The 23,002-nt window shown below is 39.0% G+C and overlaps 1 protein-coding gene across 1 annotated transcript in view; it reads right to left on the bottom strand.

The window, feature by feature from the left end:
• Positions 1 to 22,714, bottom strand: part of mid2 (midline 2) — a 154,368-nt gene extending 131,654 nt beyond the window's left edge. The window contains exon 1 of the mRNA XM_006781338.3: positions 22,285 to 22,714. The gene's annotated coding sequence lies outside the window, so the exon portion shown is untranslated. The remainder of the gene's footprint in view (positions 1 to 22,284) is intronic.
• Between the last annotated feature and the right edge of the window lie 288 nt (positions 22,715 to 23,002).

The following is a 23,002-nucleotide window of genomic DNA, read 5'->3' as shown; positions in this document are numbered from 1 at the left end:
AACTCTTAAAGCACCTAAAGGTATAGTGAGTTTGTCTTTTAGGGAAATATGTCAATGACAATGGAAAAAGAAATGGGACATCGGTGCTATGACGCAAGACACCAAGAGTAACATAAAGAATCTGTGGCAACATGAAGACTTGTGTCTTACTTTAAAGACCTGGATTGGGAAACAAACAGGGTGGTGGCTGTATAGGTTTCAGCATTGTTACTTGTTGTTGTTACTTTTTTCCCTTTTCTAATTATTAGAAGGTTCAAATTTCATTCTCTCTCTATTTAGTTTTATACCTGGGTCTCTCCACCATTTGGTTTTAGCTGAAACATCTTTATGAAACTTAAATAAGTCCAGTGGCTTTCCCTCCTAGCTCCTTAGTCTACCATGACCTGGATGACTGAGAACCTACACAGACATATTTATATATCTTTTGAGTCTCATTATCAAGACTACTAGGTTTGTGTATCACAGTGTTAACTCTGCACACTTGCAAATGACACTAAATTGTGACAGGGTTGGGAGTGAGAAAAGCCTAAAATCTCACAGGTGCTAACACGGGTTTATTTTGAAAAGAAAACACATAATGTTATTTAAAAAGCAGCTAAATTGAGGTAACAGTATTATATATAAACAGAGTTTTCAAAATGTGCATACAGGATAACAGTAATCAGGGTAATTTAGATGAATCATTTTTCTTACATTCTAAAATGGTGTAACTGCTATGTGTGACCATGAATAAATCTATCATGCAGACAGATTGAATGAAAGTCTAATATTCATCTAATGTTAGAGCGCTTAGATTTCTCCGAAAAATGATTTGAATTCTAAAACCAGAGTCACATGGTAAATGGTAAATAGCCTGTATTTATATAGCGCTTTACTAGTCCCTAAGGACCCCAAAGCACTTTACATATCCAGTCATCCACCCATTCACACACACATTCACACACTGGTGATGGCAAGCTACATTGTAGCCACAGCCACCCTGGGGCGCACTGACAGAGGCGAGGCTGCCGGACACTGGCGCCACCGGGCCCTCTGACCACCACCAGTAGGCAACGGGTGAAGCGTCTTGCCCAAGGACACAACGACCGAGACTGTCCGAGGCTCGAACCGGCAACCTTCCGATTACAAGGCGAACTCCCAACTCTTGAGCCACGATCGCCCCGTTAGTTTTTCTAACAAAGGGCAACCTGCAACTTCCCCGTTGCTCCTGGAACGCCCCCACACATGACAAAGTACTTTACCAGTGATTTATTTTAAACTGTGAAGGACTTTAGATACAGACATTAGAAAACAGCACATTCACTGTATCTGTGCATTCACCTGTTTTTATGTGTGTGTGTAAGAAGCATTTATCTGGGCAAAAATGCCTTGTTGACAGGCAGACGACAGTAATTCAAATAATTACCCTTTAGAACTTAGGTATGCAGAAGAGCATCTCTGAATGTAGCAGATATAAACCCAAATAAAGGATGGATGCATTTATTCACATTGGTGGGGGCGTAATGGTGTAGGGGATATTTTCAGGATGAGTTCCTTTGTAGCAGCTGAGCATTGCTCAAATGCTACAACCTACGTAAAAGTTGCTGACCATATCCATCCTTTAAGTACCAGAGTGAGCCCATCCTCTGAAGACTACTTTGGGCATGATAACATGCCTTCATACAAGGAACTTGGAAAGAAAAGTGTCTGGACTTCTTTAAGTTTTCTTGAAGACATTTCACCTCTCATCTAAGAAGCTTCTTCAGTTCTAAGCGCAATTGATGGAGAATTCCAGATTGGGATCGTCCGGTCATGAACCCCCTATTGGTCCTTGAACTATACTCAAATGGCCGTAACACTCACCAGATCTCAAGCCAACAGAGGGGTAGAACGAGAGATTTGCATTGTTCGGATTTGCAGCTGAAAAATCTGCAAGACCTGCTGCTATGATATCAACATGATCCTGAATCTCTGAGGAATGTTTCCATGTTGAATCCAACAACAAAGAGTTAAAGCAGTTCTAAAGGCAAAAACTGGTCCAACCTGATGAAGTGGCCAGCGAATGTATATATATTTAATTTGGGGGATGCTGTGTTTTTGTTAGAAAACATGCCTACTGAAGCACTCCACGAGGTGATATATGAGGTGATATTTCCTTGTTAAGAGTAGAGAAGTTGCTATGTCATACTTTCCTCTAAGGCCTTCCCCAATTCCCCTATCTTTATATAATCGCTTGGCTGGCAACTTAACTGTAAGACAACTTAAAGTCTGCAGCTGCTTCAGGCAGTTTTCTAATAGCCATCTTAATAAACCACTTAACCATCAAGCCTGTCTATTACTACTCTTTTCTGGGAAAAAATAAATAAATCAATAACTGATTTTTTTCTTTTGGCAACAGAAAAAGAAGAGAGAATATGTAATCCGTCCTTGTCTTGTTGTGTCAGTTTTTGTGGCCTTGTTGGGCTTACTGAATATTATAAGTCTATACACACACACGCAGGCACAAACATACACACACTGCCAGGCAACTCTCTTGACAATGAAGTGTTCTAATTAGCGTGGGTAAACAGTGGAGTTGAACAGCGTGCTTGTTTAAAACTAACAGAGCTTCCTCTGTGATTGATTTGTTAGCTCTGTTTGAGAAAAGGTCACTAAGAGGCAAATCCCAACATGTTAAGCATGTAGAAAAGCTGCGAGTCAATCAAAAAATACCAACGACATATTGTAAATAACAAAACATTGTAACTGATTTCTGGCTGAGGTCTCCAGTAATGTTTGGTGGAACATTGATTCCACTCGTATGTATACTGAAGGTTTTACATTATGAGAAATCCTCAAGGTTATATAATTAAACTAAACTGTGTTGTGGTTATATCTAAGTAACAAGTAAAAACCAGTGCATATTTCTATTTGGCACATGGTTAATGATTAATATTCTACAGCAGCGGTCCCCAACCCGCGAGAGTTGAGGCTCAGGTGTGAAATGTATAGTTTTCAGGGTTTTTAATCAGGTTTCAGCGTTATTTTGTTATCGTTTTTATCGTTTATTCGGTTTTCCTGGGTCTTTTCACGTGTGTTATGAATAAATTTTCTTTTTTTCGGTACCGGTACTAGTTTTATTTTGTTGTATTTATCCACGACACCTTAAAGGCCGGTCCATGAAAATATTGTCGGGCATAAACCGGTCCGTGGTGCAAAAAAGGTTGGGGACCGCTGTTCTACAGTGTTGAAAACCCTAATAATGAACTGTTAAAATAATAACACACATAGGCCATCCATTCAATAAGTGATGCTAGAGAAAGGTCAGGAGTCTACATTCTTTGAAACCCATGGCTGTTTAGAGAAAGTTTCACAGCTGTTGAGAAAGTAGTCTGGACTGAATCTGAAAGAGCTGCACAGTATTTAGCCAAACATGACAGATTATCTAAACTCAAATGCAAAATAAGGCCACGTTCAGCCTGTACAGCTGCCTTTAGTAATAACCAGATAGGAACAGATACTGACTGCACAGAGAGGATTTTCAGATCTGTATGTCAATTGTATAATTCAGTCTTTTCAGATTATAGAATGAAACTTTACACCATAGATATGGATCTGCAGTTCTGGTTAAAGTTGAAAGAGTTTTTCATCCTGAGAAAAGTATTGGTCACCCATAAAAACTTTTGCAATCTTTAGTTCTTTGGTTAGAGCATTTGCTGCCTCTGCACACTATTTTTTGCTTGAATAAGTCAGTTGAAATATACTGCTGCAAGTGCTTTATCAAGTTTGCGGTGCTGAAACTTCAAACACTTCAATCGCTTTCAATTCCCAACTATTTTTGATGCTGTATTCTTCCTTTATTTTTCATCGAACAGAAAATACAACTAATTTTGATGACTTTGTCAAGTTAATATTGCGTGACAGTTATTGTGGGAATTGGGTTTAGTGCTTTTCAATCTGTTGTCTTGATGGCAGGTCACATGTTACATGTTTAACAAGGCTAAAATACTTATAACCAAGACACGACTTGTATGCAATCCCTAATTACTAGCCAAACAGTAGTAGAACTTTAAAAAGTATGAAGCAAACATTTGCCTTCACGCTGACACATTTCTAATAGCCCTTTTCCACTAGTACCTACTTGGCACGGCTTGACTTGGTTTTTTGGGTTTTCCATTAAGTGGTAGCATCTGGTCACTCAATAAGTCATGAGAGGATCTCCTTCATGAAAGTCATCACCGCCATTTTTGAAACCTTGCAATGAGGGAAATGGCTACATAAAACACTGCACTCCCCCATTCTGACAAAAAGCACGGAGCCGCAGGTATACCTCTTTTGTTGTGGCATTGCTGACGCATACAAATGATGTCACAGGACTTTCAGGCACACTGTTTAAGTGACCCTAGGCCAGCGTAACGGCAGTTTTGACCCTATATTGTCAGCATGATGGTCATACATCAGTAGGAATTACACACTTTACATGTACAAAGTCACACACACAGGCTGGCTTTGTATATCAAAATGTTGACCACAGAGTATGTGTCAGCATTAACTAATATAACTTTTAAAAAAAATCCATTATTTCACAGAAGATACATTTTTCTGAAATTATATCGAAGCGCATAGTTCTCCACTAGAGCAGTAACATCTTGGGCAGGCACCGTTTTCTGGCATATTGATGCCAGGATACTTAAAGCTGCCTCTAGACAGGGTCAGATAGATCGCATTGATTTTTATTGAGGGGACCAATATGGAGAGAGAAGAAGGAAGTGAGAGGGGGAAAAATGAAAGAAGAAAAGAATAAAGACCGAGGAGTTTAGGAATCAAAATGAAATGTATACATGCAAAAAATATATATAGATAGAAGGAGAACAGCGGTAAATGAATGGTAGGCTAATCCCAAATATGGAACAGATTTAAGTACATGACATGAAATGCACAGAGCTGTTAAGAGAGGAACACTCTGTATATATGCTCACGATTAGTTACAGCAAACACTCCACACATACTAATTTATTCCCCTACATACAAAGCACCCCCTCACCACAAAAACAGCTATACAACCTTCTTTTCGTTTATCTCATCCTCTCATGTATACAGGCACAAACATGTTTATAAGAGTCCTGCAGCTCTTCCTTGAACGGTTGTAGTAACTCCATTAATTAAGTGCATGCACTGCTACTTGAAAGTCCTGCACAAGTTCAGGTCCTGCACTGAAAACAAAAAACAGGCGTTTACCCCAAGATTACAGCCACAAATGCACACAAAAGAATCCATTTTCCTCTTCATAGCATGAAAATCTTTTGTAATCGGTCTGTTTGCATGACACAATAAAATTTTGTTAATATTTTTTGTATATGAAAGCAAGAAAGTGAATGAGGGAGAAAGATTTCTCAGGGATTACATATCCATAGTGCCATCTAGTGTTTCCTGGAAAAACACACACAAGATTTTAGCTGTGATTATGCACATCATTACTGAGAGTGACATAAAATAAACTATTCTTAATGGTAGCCTTTTATTTTAGGTCTTTGTAGGGTGTTCTTTTTCCCTTCCTCATTGAAACAAATGTGTGTGTTATGTGATAAAATTCCACCTAAATGTAGCTACAGGCACAGCAGATGAACAGGCAACTATTGGAGAATAGGTTTGAGAAACAGCTGTGATGACTTTAAATAGGCAGAGCCATCAGCAGTTCTCATTAGAAGTAACACATTAAAATAAATAATGAACAACACATTACTAAAATGATTAATTACATAATTATATACATAATTACATTATGACCCAAGTAATACATCTGTGACATCTGCAATTATGTCCTCTTATTTGATCCCCGTGTAGTCATGATAATTACACAGATAACATATTATAGTTTTGTTTAAATATTTAAAACTGTCTGCCTGATTCATCACAAAAGAAGAAACCAGAATCATAGTAGTTAATTCTGCTCATGACCTATCGCAGTTGATGAGTTGTTTGAAGTACAGCACGAAAGTTATGTTTTCTTGTGACTGGTTGGCTGCACAAACTAATGTGAATTTAAATCCACTGAGAAGTCAGGGATGCTTGCAAACATTCATATCCAGGACCAATTTTGCTAAAATGTGATAAAAAAAGGTCTTTAGGGCTCTGGAAGCTGTGGCTCAAAAGGTAAGGTGGGTTGTCTACCAATCGGAAGTTCGGATATTGATTACCCGGCTCCTCCAGTCTGCATGTCGATGTATCCTTGGGCAAGATACTGAACCCCAAGTTGCCTCCAACATGTGTGTGAGTGAATATTAGGTAAAACAATTAGATATTAAAAAAGTACTAGTATGGATGTGTGTCTAATTGGATAAATGAGGCTTAAAAAAGTGGTTTGAGTGCTCAGTTAGAGCAGAAAAGTGCTATATAAGTACCAGTTCGCCCATCCATCCATCCAACCATCCAGTAATCTAAGAGGAGTAACAATTCATGTGAAAATGGAAAATGACACATTTGAGTTTGACCTTGGGTGCAATTTGGATGAAGCTCTACGGGATGATCATCTGATCAGTACTTTAGTGTAGCCATTACTGTGAACTGGTGGGATGGATGGGTAGATGGACAGACTCAAGCTCATCTGGCCGAAGGACTGATGAGCTAAAAATGTTGAGATGCCGCACTATTAGGTACAAATTTAAAAGCTTTGTTCAACCTGCTGTAGGTTTCATGATGGCAGCAGCTGTGGAGGCATTTAGCTGACTACAGAGTGACTCTACAGTAATTGTCATTTCAAATATGCACAGAAATCCTTCACTGTTACGTCCAAGTAAAGTATCCTAAGCGACATTAGACAGACAATGATTTTATTATAAATTTATTTTCTACACTTATTCAATTTGATTGAACTATTTTCTCTGCATTGCAGGATTTTTTTCAACTGAATTTTTCAACCCATCAAACTACATTTTGGAGTGACTATTAGTCATGAATAGTTTATTTTCTCAGAGACCGCACACATACACAAATGTACAGAGTAAATGCATTAAAATGCAAACTACTGTGTGCGCTAAACAGAAGCATAATCACCTTACCCATGGCGGGTAAATAAAATAAATAATAGAGAGAAATAAATAAAAACTCTCCATTTTATGGTGTAGTCTCCTGCAGTATTAAATAGCAGTGCTGTAGGAGCTGCTGTTGCTGGTGAAATTCAATACAGTCCGGGTGGCAGGAGTCATGTCCTGAGAAATCCATTATGAAACAGACCTCTTCTTTAGAGAACAAAGGCCACAGCTTTACATTTCTATGCGTGCGTACACACTGTAACAGCAGCAAAGGGCACTGGTTTTATGGGGGCACCCACTGAGTACCAAATGGTCCCTTACTCCTCAACACCCCCATCTGTCTTCCTATCACAGTTGTTCCTGTTCATCTCCTTCTCCATCTGTTTCATCCCTCTTCTGTCTTGCAGGATCTTAGGTGTCTATCTCCACTTTATTTCCATATATTGCCAAGTATTTGAGGGTTTTTCCTTGTTCTAGTAATTTCTTATTTAAAGTATGTTGCCTTGAAAATATGTTGTATGTAAAATATATGGGAAAAGGCCCTTAAGAGGTAATCAACAAGTAACCATCCAGTCAAAATCTACAGATATTTCAAGTAGACTTTTTGTCTAATTTATATATTATTAGTACTATTTATAATAGCACCTTTCATGATTTATTAATTCTAAGCTTTTCATATCATGCAGTAGTATAAATGCAGGCTTGCAACCTTATGTCACAAATAGTACAAAGTGAACTAACTACATGAACTAATAATAACAATAATAACTATATGGCTGCCCACTTTATGAAGTGGAACCCAAAATGGGTCACATATGTTTGTGGTGTGTCTCTGTATGTCTGTGAGCAAGAGAGACACTGCAATTTGTTTCTCTAGATTAAAAAAAAAACCTCCCATCTGACTGTGGCTGATTTTTTTTTGTTTTTGCTGCACGCTCCAAGCCATTTTATGTACTTCCTTTCCCGCCCTTGTGCAGTTTCCTAGAGAATCTTAAAAGAGATTTCAAAAACGCCATTAATTATTAGCATCTCCCTTGTCAGCAAAGTTCAGAGTGAGAGGTGGAGAATAGGCCTACTTCTTGGCAAACATAAAAACACGTCCCTAATTCAAGAATAAAAGTAACTCCCCACATCAGAGGATATTTGAAGCTGTCACTGCTAGGCAGAGAGGCAAAAAAAATAAAGAAATAGAAGAAAAGATGCCTTAAAAACAGGCCAGTGAGGAAATGTGTGACAATATTATCTTAATATAACATCAAATTTTCATATGGAGTGGAAAGCTGCGAAAAACATCAAGCTGTTATAGGATAGGCATATAGTAGGAGGGAAATGTGTTTTGATCCACGCAAACTGATTCATCTTTTTTGCTTAAGGTGTTTTTTTTATTAAAGTGATAAAAATTCAGTAAAGAATGAATACAGCTGGCTAAATGCAACTAATCCCCAACATACCCCTTTCACTTTCACTGCAATATTTAGTAATTAATCCAGACTCATTTACGACACAAATATATAAATACATGCAATAGTATCACAAAGAAAGAAATGTAATAAGCCCTGCAAAAATGAGTCAAACATTAAAAGAGAGACAGTTTCAGTTGCAACACACTTGATTGCTCAAAGCTGAAACCAGGTAGAATGATTACACTCACTCTGCACATGATTATTAAGATTCTCCCAATAAAGATATCAAAGATGTGCAGAATAACTTCACAGCTGAAAAAAATTTCAAGGACAAAACTGATTCCAATAGAAGAAAGCTACTTTCTGGATATACCCTATTTTTATTCTGCTGCCTAAAGTTTAGATGAATGTGAAAATTACATAATTTAAAATGAAAAAATACATATTTTTGTGCGAAATAGTGTGTTTTATATGTGTTAAGACATATTGTATCACACATTATGCCATATAAATAAATAGATTTTGCTTCTCTTCTGTTTAAATACATGTATAAATATGACCTTCACATCTCATTGTATTGTTCTGTTAAGATCTTGTAACATTTTAACATCAGTTAACAGCCATATGCTATACTAACACAAGTTAAGTCAGAAACTGTTCTTGACTTATAGCATATGTCAAGTCTGTGTCACTGAGTTATGAAGGAAAATGTGAAAAATGTTGCCCGTGGTCTCACCTACTAAGAAAAACATAAAGAAAAATCTATAGTAACATGACATTTCAGCAGCACATGTTCTTCGAAGCCAAAGGAAGTAAGAGCTTAAAGGCAGCTTAAAGGTCAAATTTCTTCTTCCATTTAAGCAGCATAATGTCTTATGAAGGAGATACAAAAGCTACCACATTTTTTTATGTGTTGAATAAATTGAAAATATCTTTGAACCACTTAAAAATGTAATTGCAGCAGTAGGTTGCATGGATACTAACATGTTAAAATGTTTTAAAATACTTAATGACACAAACTGCTATGTTTTAGAAACCTAAACCCAAGCTTTACCGTAGACTAGATAATGTAACATTCAAGTGTATGATGGTTTGACTTATTCACACATAAGATGATAAAAGTGTATGTCAAGGTTTGCAAACGGTATAATTTAAATACAAAAATGTAGCATCTCACCGAACACTTTGGAACATAGATTAATTATGAAAGACTGATTCATAATTAGAGGCTGACTGATATAATAGTTAGCCATTTTTTTATATTAGATATTTGCTGATGCATCTGCATTGGTGTTTATGAATGCTGATGAATAAAAAATGAAAAGCTAACAAAACGATGGGGAAAACACCCTAAAACATGCTATAAATGTTCAAGTTTTTTCCACCACTCGGCAAATTACCTGCTAACAACACGTTTCGAACGCCACAAACACAACAACCAGCTTATTCAAGCAGTTGGAGAGAGTGTAAAAGTAATCCATTATTGCGATAATCAAACTACACATAGCAAATTTTAGCAAAATTTGTTTGAAAGACAAAATATTGGTTGCTATGTATTGGATTGTTAAGTCACCAAATTTTGATATTACTCTCAACGTTCCTATATCCGTCGGACTCTACTATTCATAATGATCGAGCTTTTAAATTATTTGCAAAAAGTTACTCATTTTGCCCCATAGGGATATACAACATAACTTTAATAGAAAACACACATTAAGCACATGCGCTACTCATTTGCCTCTATAGCATCTGAAGTCAGGTACTGTTTCTTTCCTCATTTTTAGTTTTAGTCTTATTATCAAGCATTACCTATGGTCAGCTGGTTGAAGCCTTTGAAAAGCTATATAGCAAAGGAAATGATCAGTGTGTTTACACGAGGGAACACTGCTCTTAAATGTGAGCACTTTTAGTTAATCGCTTTTCCAAAGTTAATTAATTTAGTCAAATTGATTCCTAGCTCCTGGCGTGGTGTCTGGTACAAAATGCTGCTCTTTTGCTAATTAATTTAAAGTAAAGTCAACATTAAAAAAAACACAAAAAAACATGGTTCAACATGAACAATCAATTCTCTGACATTAGTAGAGAATTGGTTGTCTTGCATAAGACGAGTCAGACGATGAAACAGGAGAAACAGTCTGCCTGTCTTTATTTAAAAGGTAGCAAAATCGAACTAGCAAGCAATGCAGTGGAAGGCTCCCTGATGCTTTAAATAACATAACAGCACAAACTGTTTTAACACAGATGTCTTTTTAAATGTTCAGAGTTCATTTTAATTGGCTGATTGATTGACCAACTGACTGAACATCTCAATTCTGCCAGACGTTCAAATGTTGCGTTTTGCTGTTTGCTCTGGTTTTCCACTCTTGGGATTGGACAGCGGTGTTTAGTATAAGATACATAAGAGATACATAATAACTCCCAGGGAGAAAATATTAGTCAGCTGCAAAAGCACTAATGCAGTGTGACCACTGGGAAAAGAAATGCAAGTTGTCTTTATACATGGCGCCTCACAAGTGAAGCCTTGCTATTCCATGACAAATGTTTCACCATCACACTGCTTCTGTCCCACAGTTAGCATGCAAAGTAGCAAGGATCTAATTACAAGGCAGAAATACTATATGCCACGCTTGATTTGAAGGCACCGGCAAGATCCCTTGGGAAGGACAAGAGAAACTAAGGCTCAATATGCTGTCGACATCGCTTAAAAACGCTGTCATTCTGAGGAGATTAGATTCCCTGTCCAGAATAACTACTGGCTTAATGCACTATTAGGAGGATCATTGTGTTCTTACAGTTTATTGTTGCTGTTGTATGTGAATGTTGGGTTATAACCACATTAGCATACACACAAAATAATAAGTAAGCGAATAAATGATATTTAAGCACCTTTGACTGACCAATCAATAAAAAATGTGTTATAATTGCAATTTATCCAAGCAATACAAAATAAATGTAACTGTGTTACAGCCAACAATGCCAGGATAGGACCAGAATAATGAGGCAGTCACATAAGTACAAACCTGTCAGTTGGTGATGTAATGTTCATTAAAACAGAGTAAAAAGTGTCTTAGATCTGCTTAGACAGCCTTCTTTTGAAAAAACAGAAAAGAAAAAAGAAATCAGTTCAAAGTACTTGGAGCAATGTTTGGAGAAAAAAAAATCCAAACCTTTTCTTCTCTCTGCCTGCAGGAGAGAGAAGAACGGGACTATAAAATCTACTGGGATATCAAAGAATATCACAAAGAAAATAGCCTTTAACCAATCCACTTGGGTCTCTTAACTCAAAAGTGAATGCATTAAGGGTGCGATTATGAAGTCACACAGGCAGTGGTGCTGTGATAAAATTTTTACATAAAGCGTCTAGTTCATTATCTCGACCCATTCAAACACAATCAGCAGCACTATGGTTTCACATCTCAGCACATATGAAAGAGTGACAACACCCAGGACCTATTCATATGTTTCACAGCATTTCTGTGATAACCAAACAGACAAACAAACTGGCAGAATTTAAACGTGTGTGTGTGTGTGTGTGTGTTTTCAATCTTAGATCACATCCTAAACACAGCCGCAGAATGCCGGGGGTTGTGGTGGAGATGTGTTGGGGAGAATGGGCTGCCGGCCTATTCCCAGGAATCTCAGATTGTGTTGGGTTATGCGAGTTTGCTTTTGCGGGGGTTTTCTAAGGATAGGTTTCCTCTCTCTTCAGCTGAGGAATTTAACCAAAGGATCTGAAAAAGCCATGATGTAACAGTAAGTCTTTATTTTCCGTGTGAAAAACCCAGTGGTCATGGTGGAAAAGGGCAATGATACTAGAAGCACTATATCCTCCAGAAGCTTTTTTTTTTGTAAAGTACATCGTGCTTAAATTACTCAAATAAATCAGAGTTCTAAAGTTTCTTGAGTTTTATATCCAGTATTGTGCAATAAACTTTTGTACATCTACACTTTTCATTGACTTCACTGTAGCTTTTTTTTTTGTTCAAAAGGTCAGCGCCTTTTCAGAACTAGAGCTTTCTTAAAATAAATGTGATAAGCTGAGTATTACAGCCCTTGAGTACTATTGAGTTTTATGGAGTTACTGTATCTGACCCATGACCATATGAACCTGTGGCTCACATATACAGTCTTCAGCACTTTCAAGTGTGTCTTGCAGCGTCTTAGATTGTGTTGTAAGTATCAGTGCCAACAGATATCTAGTGGCAGTACCAACAGTAGAATTACAGAATTCTCAATATCCAATCTGATACGATGGCAAAAAAGAAACCAAACAAACTCCAACAATATTACCCCACAAACTTTAACCTGAACCCCTTTATTAAAAGTTACGTTAATCACTGACATGGTGATGGCTGACTGTTTGTGTAAAATGTTAACATTTTATTTTATCGACGGGACTCATTCTGAATTATCAGGATGGTTGCTGAATAATTTACATTACAACTATGTGATATAATATTAGTAAAAATACATTAGCTTAAGCATTTACATAACATTAGTCACTTTAAACACTTTTAATTGGAACATAGTTGATCTTACTATGGATGTGACAGCTGTATTAAAAAAAGTGATGTGTATTTCAGGATAACAACACAAAGTACTTCCATTATCCACTCTTACTGCCATACTTATCAACACGCTGAGGTGGAGGTATCGCAGCACGTTCACTAGTGAAGTTTTTTTCTTTTGCTTGTGACTCACTGCATTTATTCCATTTTTGATGATGTGAAAAATCGTTGTCCCCATTTAGCAGTACAAGAGACTGGCAACCCATCCAGGGTGTACCCTACCCTTTGCCTTATGACAGATGAGATAGCCTCCAGCCTCCCTCCATGAACCCAAACTGCTACTTAAGAAAATGAATGGGCAGATGGATTTATGCAACTATAACCATGCAAGTTTAATTATTTGCTTAAGTGGTATGCAAACTAAACAAATTTCAAGTTTTTCACTTTTCAATATTCTACAAAACCATACAACACAAGCCGCCACTTTGTTAATATACATTTAAAACACAGGTTGATTCGAGCCACCAGCCCCTCTCCCTGGTTATTCAGATGTGTGTTAGTTAAATATGGCTGATTGGTCATTTGTTGTTCTGTCAGGTGAAATAGTTGATTCAGTCTCTGAAAAAACAAACAGACAAACAAAAAAAAAAAATGTGACCTTCTAATTTAACACCGCATGCTGGTGTCAAATGATTTCTTCAATCCGCAAACCTAAAAGTTAACATTCTCATCAACACAGCAGACGAGTAACGGATAATCTAGCTGGAAACTGGCAGCGACGTGCGAAGAACGAAGATGGCCTGCGAGGAGATGATTGCAAACTACAAAGGGAAGATTTAGATCATATTTGCAGCCAGGGTGTGTGTATGTGTATCGAATAAATCTGAATAAGACAGAGACGCACACAGTAATTGGGAATGACAGACGGGAGGAGACAGACAGAAAGAGAGAAGGAGAGAGAGAGGAGCGGGAGGAAGTACAGTGTAAGCGTATGCATGCATGTACATGGAAATCCTTACATTGCACTTTGGCAGCAGAGGTCGGGAAGACAGTGAGAGGTCAGGAGTAATTCATCATAGTGAATTCACCCTACCCACCCAGATCCCCCGCTGCTTTTTATAAGTAAAACAAGTGGCGACAGAGGACGGCCAGAGGTCGCTGTCATCTTCAATGTAAACTACTGCAGCCTGTACACCCAACCGAAATCTATGAATAAAGTACGTGATCATTAATACATGTAATACTGGTGTTGAATAGCAAAGTAAGAGGACGGCTGTGATCAAGAACAATTAAAGATGAATAGCTTTTTATGTGCCCGGAGATGGCGTGTATGTTGACGTTTACATATGCGTTCATTGAAGATGGATAAAAACTAGATGATGTTTTATACAGCGTCGCTAAACTAAAGGTTCATCCCAAGTCATTGCTCTTCACTATCAGCAGAAAATCTCTTTCTGCATAATAGTTTTCTTTAAGGGATTTAAATATGAAGCTAAAAAAAAGACACTTTACAAAGCTGTTGTGTTTCTTGGGAAGAGATAAACTGCAAGTGTGGAATTAAGAAGAAGAAGTTAAGACATAACCTTTTTATTTCCTAGCACAGCTAAGTGCCTGCGTTAAGAATGACTGGCACTTTGGTTAAACACAATTTGGATAGATTAAGATTACCCCAAGCGGCTTGCTGCTGAGCATCACAACATCAACATCTCTGCCTCTGTGTTGGATTACTTAGTTATGCGTAACTTCACCTTCCTGCTCTAAATGCAGTACGCGTCACCTCGGTCATGCAATCTTCCTCTACTAAAAACACTCAAGGGGGGAGTTGGTTGATAACATTGAGGAGCATGATTGAGTCATTTAGCTGGCTCTGTGCGTGAACAGTAATACTGAACGATAATAATCAAGATGATAAGAATCACAGTCTGATTAAATTTCACATACTGGCATATGTCGAAATTTTACTATATGTGTTCTAAACAGACACTATCTCTATCTCTACTTTTAAGATTAGGCTTAAAACTTTCCTTTTTGCTAAAGCATATAGTTAGGGCTGGACCAGGTGACCCTGAATCCTCCCTTAGTTATGCAGCAATAGATGTAGGCTGCCGGGGGATTCCCATGATGCATTGAGTTTTTCCTTTCCAGTCACCTTTCTCACTCACTATGTATTAACAGACCTCTCTGTATTGAATCATATCTGTTATTAACCTCTGTCTCTCTTCCACAGCATGTCTTTATCCTGTCTTCCTTCTCTCACCCCAACCGGTCGCAGCAGATGGCTGCCCCTCCCTGAGCCTGGTTCCGCCGCAGGTTTCTTCCTGTTAAAAGGGAGTTTTTCCTTCCCACTGTCGCCAAAGTGCTTGCTCATAGGGAGTCATATGATTGTTGGGTTTTTCTCTGTATCTATGAAGCGCCTTGAGGCGACTTTTGTTGTGATTTGGCGCTATATAAATAAAATTGAATTGAGTTGAATTGAATTAAATACATTAAAAAGAATCTGTAGAGGAAGTGAAGTGTTAAACAAACCTAAAAATCATATAAAATTATAAAACTGAAAATATCAGAGAATTTGAAGACATAAAAAAGTATTGGGTATAAAAAAAAAAAGATCTAGTAAGGCTCAGGTAAACTTTATCTACACACAACACGCATGCATGTCCAACTTGCATCTACTGTTCACCTTTTCTTCATGTGGCGCTTCCAACAGAACATTGCTTACTAATAATCAAAAACGGATTTTCTTGCTACTAAAAAAAATTGGTAGACTAAAGGTTTATAACAGAGGAGTGTATGAACATTTTGCACAGACCGGTTCACCTGCATCCACAGCAAGATGAGCAAGCCCAAGAGAAACGACAACGCCAGAAGATGAGTATATAGAGCTTTGTTCACTGAGAGACAGAAACACAACCTCACAGAGGGCCCTGCCATAAATAGAGCTGCATAGCAGTGGTCTCAGAGGACAAACAGTGGTCTCCAAACCATCTCCTGGGAAGTAAACACATCCAAACCCTTACGACATACAAGACCGGAAGATGGGAACCACTTTGTATTCACGGCTGATCCCAGGTCTGAGATAAAGGAAAGCAACAGAGGAGCGCGTTCAGACGTGTAGCGTTATTTAACTATCAAAGCACATCAGCAATGCTCGCTCGAGCGTGCATACGGCTGAGTTGCGGTTCCTCTCTAAGGCCATGTAAGCACATGACAAAACGTCAGATTAACTTTATAAATGGATGATAAATTCATCTGTCTTCCACCCTCATCTCCATATCTGCCTGTCTGACCATCTTTATCAGCCACTATATGGCCAGCTCACATCACTGTTCTCGCTACAGTTCAATTATCTCCCTATAAGGTGGTCAACTTGTCACATACTCTGTGGTGTGACAGTGAGACAGACATGACATCAAAATCAGCAACCAGCTCTATCAAAGGGTATCGAAAGGTTGAGTTTAGATAAAGAGGAAAAAACAGTAAGTTCAACAGAGCAGGGGGGCACCAAAGGAAGAATGTTAAAAGTACAATCACTTTTTAAACAGACTGTTCATGTGAATGAAGGAGAAAATAACACCACAGATCCTAGTTTTACTTCCTTTTCATTAGTTAATTTTTACCATTTAAGATGGGACCGCTAAACTTTGGCTGCCTTTTCATCTTAATACAGAAACTAAAGAAAAAACTATTGAATCCTGTGTTGTTTGAAGGCAGTCAACAGCTACCAACAGCTTTTACGGAAGAATGTTTTCTTGCATGCAAGGTTACCCGAGGCATGAGTGGATGCCCTGAATTAATCAATGAGGCTTAAATGTCAATATGAAACCTTTGACCATTCAGTGATTCATTATTGGATCTTACGCATGAATGAAGTTTTAGCGATGACTGAAATTCAATTATGCTTAGATATTCTGTTTCCTCACATGAAAAATAAAAAGTGTCATTCCAGTGCATTTAGGCAGCGCTATATCTACGTGCAGTATGCCTACTCTGGAGCTTCACTCTGAAATAGGAAAAGCAGCACTACGTTCTTCTGAATGCACAACACATACGATGACTGCTTTGAACTTTCCTTCCCACTTAACATTTAGAGTGAAATACTGAAAAGGGAAAACATTCCTGACATCACAAGAACCACCGTCAGGCCATGCTGGCACAACATGGGTTAAAAGACCTTATACAAATGCATTCAGTCCATTCAGCTCGACTGCATATTGTAACTGTCATCAGTGCAAAAAGTGGGGAAAAATCAATTTGCCGCTTCATGATCCAGTTTTGTCTGCCCAATAAATTTTTAGTTTGTATACCCCGAGAATATCCTTAGATATGAAATATTACAAAGGCTTTCACCAGATCACACTTCACGTTAATGCGTTTTTATATGGAGGCAATAACATACTGGCTACAGTACATAATGACTAGAGTGTGAAAGCCATAGATACTGGATAGCCAACCATGTGCCAGAGCTTTTGCTGTCCCAATTTGGAGGAGGCAGGAGGGAGGATGTGTGTGTATGTGTGTGACTGTGTGGGTGTTTGAGGATAAATGCATGCACATGTGCATGAAGGGCACGGAGAAGGCAGCAGTCTCCCGAAAGAACACTTTATTTGGAAAGAGCCTCCCATGACCTGGCTTGATCTCGTCCCTTATTTCTTTGGTGGGGGTTGCGCACGCCCATGTGTGTTTGTGTGTGAATGCTCACTGCTGGGGATTTACAGATCTTTGAAATGGCTGTGCCCCTGAGGATAGGACTGCGCTCCCACCAGTGGCTCACAGTGCTAATCTGACTGACAGCTTGGTCCAGCTTTCAGCCAACAAAACAGCCCACTGGCAAGGTCCAAATACCTGACTGCTGAGGAATCTGATCTGCCATGAGATGACAGAGGAGAAGCTACTCACCCCTCTGTGTGCCTAAGCAAATGCTCAACCGCCTGCATCTCTCTCCCTTTCTACCACTTTTTCTCTCTGCTTGTTTGTCAGCACTACACTGCTAGACCTACACATCCTCGGACTCAGCTGGATATGACAGTTTGACAGGCTGTCACAGTTCTAAAACAGAAAGGCAGTGGGATGACACTGTCACGGTACCCTTCGGCACGCATTTAGAAAAAAACAAAACCTCTTTCAACTTTTGAACCTTCCAAGATTCATTTTTCAAAAACGCATTATTTGATATTTTTTGGTTTAAAGAACTAGTCATCAAAACCAGTATTTTAAAGGAAAGCACTTTATGACTTCACTTAAGGCTTGATCTGTTTGGACACTGGCGATAAGGCTTCTGTTACCGCACATATTCACCAATAAGGCAAAGCTACAAAAAAAACCTCTGCCACGTCAGTTAAAAACACCCCCACAAGCCATCTGTCTTGTTTCTTTTCTCCTTCAGGGGCAAACTGAGAGCTTATTTAGCTAAGATGCCCACTCATCAATCAGCGAGGCTTTTCCATAAGCCATCCAGCACAGCTTGAACTGGAGGACCCTCATAATTGAATATTAAACCCCCGATGAGTAGCAAGGCAAACTGCGATGTTGACTGGAGGCTGTAGTGTTCTGTTGCCGTTGTGTTGGCAGAGATACCTGTGGTGCTGTTCAGTGTAGCGTCAGTTGCATCCTGCCTACCCGAGGTTATTCTGTCACACTGTCACAATTTCCATCTTTTGGATAAGAAAAGTGTCTACATACAAACATCCAAACTCACACAGGGGACCACAGATGCAAGCAGGCATGAATCTATTTGGCACGCAAATATGTAAACACAGCTGGCTTTTACTCAGTAGGCAGCACTTGTAAGAAGGCTGCAGAAATTGCCTATTGTTCAGTTAAGACAAGAAGTAAACGTGGCTTTGACTGGTTTTATTTTGGTCTGTATTTACCGCAGCACGCTGAAGAAATCTCTACACAGCTCAAACAGAAGATCAGGGAGCAGCCCACGATTCTGCACTACAAATATAATTGTATTTCTATTAGACCTCAAAGCAAAATAATATTGTGAGATAAGGAGTGAAATCACAGGGAAATTGCATTTTTCTGGTGTCTTGCCAATATAATCTGATGTATGAAATGGAGGAATGTCACAAAGGAAGGTACTCTTGAAAAGATCAAAAATCTGCTTTGCCTGTTATTATAAATTTGGATGTTTTTCAAAAGGAAAATCCTGTCAGCAATGGTGAGAGAAGCAGAAGCCTCAGATTTTAGGTCTGTGTCGTGAAGTGTTAGATCAATGAAAACCAAGGTGTCTGGAGCGCTCCCACAAACATTTTACAGCACATTATCCATGTAGGTTTTCCAATGTATCTATAAGAATCGAGTTCACGTCTACAGATAATGGTATTAATTGTAGCGATATTACATTAACATCCTGAGAGTATAACCAGCCGATTAATTCATTTCTTTAGAGGCAATATACATGCTGGCTACTACAACACGCACAATTTGCCACAAAAATACACATTAACAAGCCACCACTTCACGAGAAAGCCTTTTTTCCATGGGAAGCTGGAGCCGCAATCCTCAAACGACTCTCCTGCTGTTAAGACAGACCCCGTGATAGCCAAGTGGACTCTTAAAGATATGGATTATTCAGACCCATTCAGGCATCAGTGTGTTGACAGACAGACAGACCTCAGTAAAAACATCCCCATGCTGTATATCCTTTCTGCCTAATTGCTCTATGGGGATAAGCTGACTTACATGCACAGAGAACCTCCCTATGCAAACAATGATTGTGAACAGTGACATTCAAGGACTGCTGCTGCTGCTGCAGACAAGCGCACAAAACTGGCATTCACCTATTTGCTATTTTCATTCGATTTTTCCCAAGCATCAAAGTTTAATAGAGTAAATCTCAGAGATACTGCAATATGCAAGCTTGCAAATTTTAGTCAAGACTTCAGTAATTATGGTATATGTGGGCTAATTACATCTCTTACATTTGAAAACTGCACCACGGCACGCCATCGGGATTAGCGAGATTAATAATGCTTTCATAATTGCACTTTTATATTATTGCTTCAGGTCAGGTAACATATTTTAAGCACCGATGAAGCACAGCACAAAAGAATGTAGACTTGTTTTCATTTATTTGGTTAGAAAAATGTGGGGAAAAACATCTTCATATTCATTTTATATAAAGTAATATCACAGATTCTTAAAAAAAAAAAGCATATTTGACAATATTTGATTTTCTGGCTAGTCCACAATTAGCTACTGGCTGCCAGCAGTAACAAACAGGTACACTACTGTACGGTTGGTATTTACATCTATTCTTGGAAATCGTGCAGCTGCAACCTCGACAGCGAACGCCAACCCTCTTTCACAGTTATAATCATCCCAGCACGTAGAAGCTGACTCCCTGTCTCTTTTACAGAAAAAGAAAAGCACTGCTATTGTCATCAGTATAACGTCTTAATAATTATCATCTGAGGGTGCAACTCGAGACTCGACTAAGACAAGGGGAGAGAAGCGCAGCGTGGATAGACTAGGAGAGCAAGCAGCACCCCGTGGATGCATGATGAATGAGGGTGTCAGTTGTGTTCACCCAACTAGCAGTGCAGTCTCTGAAACTGTCAGTCCCCATGCACTGAGACCTGTCTCATTAACCACAGTGATCGTGCATTAACAAGACAGGCAGTAAGAGAGCAGGAAATAAATCATTTTTATAAGAAGGTGAACCATTTCAAAAAAAAAAATAAAAAAATAAAAAAATTGTAATAGACATTAAATTTGTTTCACTGGTGATCAGCATGACAAGATATGGCACATTAAAGCTCATCATATGGGTTTGTTTTGGTTGTGCACTAGGATTAGAATGGAAACATTTGCATTGCTGGTAATTACTCCAAGTAGATTTTGATAAAGTATTTGTTATATATGTGAATAATGATGAAGCACTAGGTAACCGTCTCTAACAGTGGGTTCCATTTTCTTACTCCCCACTGTTTTTGGTGTGCTGCATTATTGATAAGGGGCTGACATTTTACACTTTTCTTAAGGCAAAGCCAGAGTCCCTCTACAGTCACCTGCAGCACTGTCTCCACAATAACCAAGCTGACAATCTAATATCACAACAGGGACTCTGCAGGATTCATATTAAATTTATTAGCAGGTTTGTGGTGACAGCATTGGTTTGTGCCTTCTATTGGACTAGTTTGGCATTTTTATTTAATAATAACATGGAATTTTCATTACATAAAATCAAAACACATTCAAGACAACTGGTGTTCCTGCCATTGTTCAGAAAATCAACTTTTATATGTATTCTGTAAAAATCTCCTTTTAATCTTTCTGGGGGAAAAAATGAGAAAATGCCTCTCTTTCTGCTGCTTGGAAGCAGCAGGGCGTGGCTGCTCAGCTCAGGTTAGTCCCTGTTTTCCTACATCAGTCATCCTTAAACTTAAAACCACCTGCCCAGTGTGGTGCAAGTCCACCTTGTGCTGCTAAAACAGCTGCAACTGATTGAGACATGGGCATGTGTGAAAAAGCACCAGGACATTAGAAGTGGATCATTTGTCTCCTGCTGGTTTCAGAGTGGAGTCTCAGAGAAGCAGGCTCGTTCTGGGCATCCTGTAAATGCTTTATTGTACTGGGATCTGGCAGTTTGGAGGCCGGGTCAAAACCTTGGGCTCTCTGTCGCATTCCTAGAATCGTTCCTGAACTGTTTTTGTGATGTGGTGGGGTGCAAGTGTTCCAATGGGGGAGGCTGTTGCCATCTGAAACATGCCTTGTTTTTCAACGTTTAGGTGGGTACATATCAAAAATAACATCCACATAAATGCTAGAAACCAAGATTTCCCAGGAGAGCGCAGCATTGTAGTTGGACGATGAGTGTCATAGGCTTCAGCTGTAGTAGTGGTTTTAATGTTGTGTTGCAGTACACAATGGCTAAACTGATGAGTGCATAAAGGCTAAAGCATGTTCACCAGTCTTTAATATAATCCACTCCAAAAGTAAGAGTTCATTCAGAATATTCAACAGCGACATCGTCAACAGGGGTGCAGAAATTTTAGCACTCTTAAAAACTTTTGAGAATAAATTTGCAGGCCACCGTGAACATTAAACACTTGCAATAAGTCCCTGACATAATATTTGCCCACCACAGACGAACAAGAGCGCATTTGTTTTTGTTTTCTCTCACCGTCTTTTTCGAAGCAGAAGATTAGGCACACATTTACACACGTCTTCATGCTGCAGGTTTCTGTACACAGATAAGAGCTCGTCATACACTTACTGTATCATTTGACATGGATCATTACACTGTTGCAACCCACAATGATGCACAGCGTGCGCCTTCCACAAACTAACTCGTGCTCCTAGTCAGTGTGTGCCCTCTCGTGCATGTTACTCTCGCTATTCCGCCAAAACAACACACATAAAGGAAACACAGCCTACCTCGGCTCGCAGTGACAGCTCCGTACGTCGACTCGTTGCAGGAGATGGCAACAATGTGATGCTCGCAGTAAAGATCGCGGCTCGTAAGCGCAGAAGTTTTGACAAGTCAGTGAGTCACGGAGCACACAAAGAGTGCCAGTCCCTTACTGATCTGTGTAAAGCAAGCCACCGTACAGGGTGTATGACAACGCCCCGGAACAAAAGTGATCCGGTTGATCCTCCGGTGGATCATTACGATTATTATTAAGGATGTTTCTCTCCAAATTGGCTACGCGCACCGGTGCGCTGCGTTTACCTCCCAAAGTGATCCCCAAAGCAAACGTCCCCTAAGGACACGTGATCAACATACGGGGGACGGGAATAGCTCTCAATTCCCCACACAGTAGCAGCTGGGATCGGTTACACCGCTGCTTTAGAGCCCGTTCAAAAACCCCGAGCTGTGCGCACCCATACTCCTCCTCCTACCATTTTCCCATCCCCTGTGACCTCACGGTGTCGCTGTCATTTGTCTTCACCTTAGCAATTTGGATCGGTTAATATAATACACCTGTCGCCTTGGCCCGCTGCTTATAAAGACATTAAATTGCACTTATAATTATATGGAAGTTTTCTTTCAGATGTTAACTCACGAATGACTGTAGATAAATTATATTTATTTAGATGACAATATTTCAATGTTGTTTAATAAAAATGAACAAATTAGAATCATATATGTAGG

The sequence above is a fragment of the Neolamprologus brichardi genome, chromosome 2 (assembly GCF_056152115.1).
Source record: "Neolamprologus brichardi isolate AB-2024 chromosome 2, ASM5615211v1, whole genome shotgun sequence".
Classification (NCBI taxonomy): domain Eukaryota; kingdom Metazoa; phylum Chordata; class Actinopteri; order Cichliformes; family Cichlidae; genus Neolamprologus; species Neolamprologus brichardi.
This window is presented reverse-complemented; position numbering and strand designations above follow the sequence as displayed.